This window comes from Pseudoliparis swirei, chromosome 1 (genome assembly GCF_029220125.1).
Source record: "Pseudoliparis swirei isolate HS2019 ecotype Mariana Trench chromosome 1, NWPU_hadal_v1, whole genome shotgun sequence".
Classification (NCBI taxonomy): domain Eukaryota; kingdom Metazoa; phylum Chordata; class Actinopteri; order Perciformes; family Liparidae; genus Pseudoliparis; species Pseudoliparis swirei.
Window position 1 is genome coordinate 21,286,576 of NC_079388.1, and position 4,905 is coordinate 21,291,480.

The window sequence follows — 4,905 nt, forward strand, 5'->3', positions numbered from 1 at the left end:
TTTCTCGTCGGAAAACGTCCTATACAACCGGTGCTACCCGGAAACGCCACGCACTTTTCAGTGCTTCCTTTCGGTGCCTGAGCCGATTGAAATTGAAAAAAACTATTATTTTGAACTTCTCTGGTGACTCCGCCCTGTTAGCAGGTTACGACAGCCTATCATTGAACTTTGAAAGCGGAGGCGTGTACCGTGTTTGACTGCGTGAGCCCGTGCGGAGCACATCAGCGTCAGGCTGGGCGCGATGGGAAGACCGTCCCCCTGAAAACGTGGAGACCGATGATGACGAGAGCAGCCTGAACTCAGATAAGTACTGCAACGTTGATTGCAAGTCTTGCATTTATAAAAGTAGGCCAACAAATACTAAATTAGCCCTTATAACCATGTTTAAGCTAGCTCGTAGCTAGCGCTAGCTACCGGTACGAGCTAGCTTAAAAAACCCAAACGATACCCATCGTTTTTGACTGATGAGAGGTGCGATGATGCAAAGTTGCTCACCAGTGATGAGTGGTGTGCAAGCTGTCATACATGGCAGATATGTTTCAGCACCTGAATGAAGTGAACACACGGATGCAAGGCCGAAATCAAAACCTGCTCACAAGCATAGACTAAATGGATGGAAAAAAAGTGCCATTCTTGACATGTTGCCCTCACCCAGAAATGGCAAGGAGATTTCAACACTGCTGCACTGAGTGAGACAATAGGTAGTAACTTAAAAACTATTGAGGATAAGTTGTCATTTTATTCCCCCTCAACCTCCACTGAATGCCTTGACTGGGTTAGGGACCCCTATAGCTCTGCAGGAGGAACTAACTGAACTGAGACCAGACCGTGGTTTAAAGCTGAGCTTTGCTGGTCTACCTTTGGACAGTTATTGGTTGACTGTTGCTCCATTCTGGCAAACAGAGCAATTTCAACAGTGTTCCTATTTTCCATAACAAATCTTTGTGAGATGAGATTTTCAAGCATGGCTGCTATAAAAATTCAAAAGAGACTGAGAGCTGTTGAAGAAGAGCTTCATGTGGGCCTTTGTTCAGCTCTGGGTTCATCCAAACAGGACCAGGTTTCACACTGATTAAGTATCAACACATTAAGAGACTTAAATTGTCTGCATATGCTGTATTATGCTCAAATGTGACATGTTGTAAGTCTTTTGGTTGTTGGGTGGGCTGCGGGATTTTTTTATTGTAAAAAATGGACCGCGGCTCAAAAAAGGTTGAAAAACAGTGCTCGAAGGTGCTTTCCAGAGCCTTATCCAATAGGCTGAGAGACTACCTGAACATAGTTTCACAGCAAATTGAAAAGAGTTAATTTGTTGGTGTTGGTGAAATGTGAGCAGATGTAGAGTTAATTTGACCCTGTATAGAGTCAAATCTCGTATATGTAACTCTCAGTTGACAAATAGTCAGTGTCAAAACCGAGTGTCGAAACAAAAAGTATGGGAATTAAATCTGTAGGTGTCACTTCAGTTACGTTAACTCCGAATCTTTAAGTCTGAACTCCGAACCTGACTTGTGACACTGTAGGTGTTAATCCGCCCCTCCCCCTCATGTCCGTCACACACCGACTGAATCAAGCCAGTGAGTCTCCGAGTTCAACAAGGAGGCAGACACTTCGTCCATGACCGTGGTGTTATAGCATAACATGTTCGGTAAGTACTTTTCTGTTAAGTAGGTTATATGTTTTGATATTGATATTTCTCTTCTGGCATGGTGAGCCACCGTTAGTCTTGTGTTATAACGGTAGCGTTACTGTGTGCCATCACTACACTTAACATTAGCGCTAGCTTAGCATTAAGCTAACCTAGCTGATTCACTCCCAATAATGCTGAAGACAGTGGCGGGCCATGGGTTTAGACCAGGGGTGGGCAAACTACGATACGTTTTAATCCGGCCCGCCGAGTATTATAATTATTATAACTTTTTTTTTTAAATTGTGAAAAAAAAGTTTTAGTTATAGTAAAGTTCTCCGTTCCCGACTTGAGTTTCCCGGAGCACGATGAGGGCAGCGGCTGTTTGTGTGTGTGTTACGCACGGCGCGCAGACCGCTGTAATGCCTTCTGCTGCGCACACAAACAGACTAAAAGAGCGCTGAGCAATGAATAAGCATTAATGTTTTTAATAATTCAATTCATTTGTACTTCTATATGTGTGTGTTTGTTTGTGCATTGTTATATGTACATGTTTTTTCATGCGTGAGCAGGAACAATTCTATGCTGAGGCCAACGCTGGCTATCTAGCTTGGAGACTCAAAACAGTCCAACGCACCACCGATGACGGCTTTCGTCGGCGTTCCAGGAACGATTTCCAGGACAGCCCAACAACCCAACGAGAGACTGTTCATTGGTGGACAGCTCTTTGGTGAGGAGTGCAGAGAGGCTCTCTCAACAATTCAACACTCAACTGATCAATCTGTGGTTATAACATATTCCGTCTTGGATGTTTTTCAGCGCTTTCTTGACACACCCGGATTGGTAAGGATATACATTGATTATTTCATCTTATTTGAAATATTTCAAAACTGAATCCTTCTAAATGCAAAGCATACTTCATTAACCTGTATATGGCCATTGTGTTTCTGTTTAAAGATTGAACAGGATTTCTCAATGATGTTTGGGGCTGAAGTATCTGGGGAGTTTCCTGCAAAGTGGCCTTCATATTTCAAGGACAAAGTCATCGCAGAATGCCAGAGTCTTCTCCAAAGTCTCCATGTCGAGGAGTTGCTGGCTTTTGACACTGAGGCTGAGAATGACTTTGGTAAATATGGACAGTTTTTCTGTGTAAAAAATACCCAAATTGCCAAGTCCAGTAAAACTAAATTGAAAAAAAAAGAGTTATTAAGTAGCTGTTGAAGGCTAAAATAATGTTTTCTTTTCCATTTCTTTATTTTCTTCTTTATAAAATATCGTAGATGTCTTCAAGGCTGGGATAGTGATATGTCAGTGTGGCAGGGGGGTGTAGGCTCGGCTGCAGAGTGGGTGGAGCGGGGGTGTGGTTCAGGGAACGGTGTCTGATTGTCATCAGCTGGACTGATTGGTAAGTCGGTCCAGCTGATGACAATCTGTGGTTGTGTATCTGGGAGGCTTGTTCTCTTTAAAGGAGCTGGATGGACTGAAGACGGGAGCGATGAGCAGAGACACAGTCGGTGGTCAGAGCGGTGAAATAAAGATTCTTGCCAAAGCTCCCTCTGGTTGCGCATTCCTTGGTGCTTAGGGGCGAAACCTACTGGTGACGGGCACAATCCTGTCACAGTCAGCTCTTCTGTTGCATCTCCTGCCTCCTACATCAAGAGGCCACAAAAAACAGCCAAAGGAAGCTCAGCCCAGGCAGCCAACCATCCTGTAAGGTGTATTAAGGTATGTTCCATCAGCCTTTTGTATGAGCAACATTTTAATTTTTGAGTGCTGCAGTTATTTATGAGAAGTGAGTTGCAGGTTGATATAATATATCTAACTGCTTATTATGCTAAATATATGAATATTTTATTCAAACAACAGGAAGGAGCCAGCATCACTACATTCCTGGAGAAAGTTGGTGCTAGACAGCCCTTCCTCCTCTGCATCTGTGAGCAAAAGAAGAACATCGAAAGATTCTTCATTGTGGACCAGAAAGCTGTCCCCTTCAATGCTCGGACATCGGCGGCTGCTGTTGGTGTGTTATTCAAAGCTCACTATGTCTTCAGCATCTCCTACAATGAAGCTCTTTCCAGTTTCTACACCCTCATTCAAACCACGGTGTACAACATCGATGTACTTTGATGACCATTTCCATGCATATAGAGGAGCAAAGCAGCGAATGTGTTCTGATTGGTCTTGACAAACTGCCATATGTTAGACCTTTTGATGAACTTCTCTAATGAGAGTGACAGAGCATACATTGTTCCATATTGTTGTATGTTTTGAAAACCATTGTAAAATGTGTATGTGATGCACTAGTTTTAAAATAAATATGTTTTAAAACTATCATGTCCCTTTCCCTTTCACAAACTTTAATTTACAAGTATTTCTAGTAAAAAAACACATTGACACCTTATAGAGTTAAAATGGGAGTGACACTTGTGTAGTTAACAAACCATCCCTTGAGAGAGTTAATTATTAACACTACATACAAGTGTTAAAAAAAACTAACACGACTGAGTGTTACGAAGAGTTACATTTAAACTCCCAAAAGAGTCAATAATAACACTATATTGGTGTTAAAGTACTAACTCTCCAAAAAGAGTGAAATTAACACTTTGTGGTGTGGACCCTTATGCAGTCTTCTAAAGTGTTAAAATCAAATCTGAGTTAATTTGGCTCTGCTGATTTTGCTGTGACCAAACGTACTGTGTCCCGGATAGAATAGTGATGGATAACATTTTTCTAATTGGATTGGATTGGATTAAATTTATTGTCATTGCACAGAGTACAGGTACGCTCCTATAGGAGGACAGCCCTCAGACTACGCTCCTATAGGAGGACAACCCTCAGACTACGCTCCTATAGGACAGCCCTCAGACTACGCTCCTATAGGACAGCCCTCAGACTACGCTCCTATAGGAGCACAACCATCAGACTACGCTCCTATAGGAGGACAGCCCTCAGACTACGCTCCTATAGGAGGACAGCCCTCAGACTACGCTCCTATAGGAGGACAGCCCTCAGACTACGCTCCTATAGGAGGACAACCCTCAGACTACGCTCCTATAGGAGGACAAGCCTCAGACTACGCTCCTATAGGAGGACAGCCCTCAGACTACGCTCCTATAGGAGGACAACCCTCAGACTACGCTCCTATGGGAGGACAGCCCTCAGACTCCTATGGGAGGACAGCCCTCAGACTACGCTCCTATAGGAGGACAGCCCTCAGACTCCTATAGGAGGACAGCCCTCAGACTACGCTCCTATGGGAGGACAGCCTCAGACTACGC

The 4,905-nt window shown here is 43.5% G+C and overlaps 1 long non-coding RNA gene across 1 annotated transcript; it reads left to right on the plus strand.

The window, feature by feature from the left end:
- The first annotated feature begins 1,420 nt into the window (after window positions 1–1,420).
- On the plus strand, window positions 1,421–3,884 carry LOC130191813 (uncharacterized). Its single transcript, XR_008831259.1, has 6 exons — window positions 1,421–1,648; window positions 2,200–2,357; window positions 2,447–2,470; window positions 2,585–2,753; window positions 3,079–3,352; window positions 3,494–3,884. It is a non-coding gene; the product is annotated as an uncharacterized LOC130191813 (long non-coding RNA).
- Window positions 3,885–4,905: the final 1,021 nt, after the last annotated feature.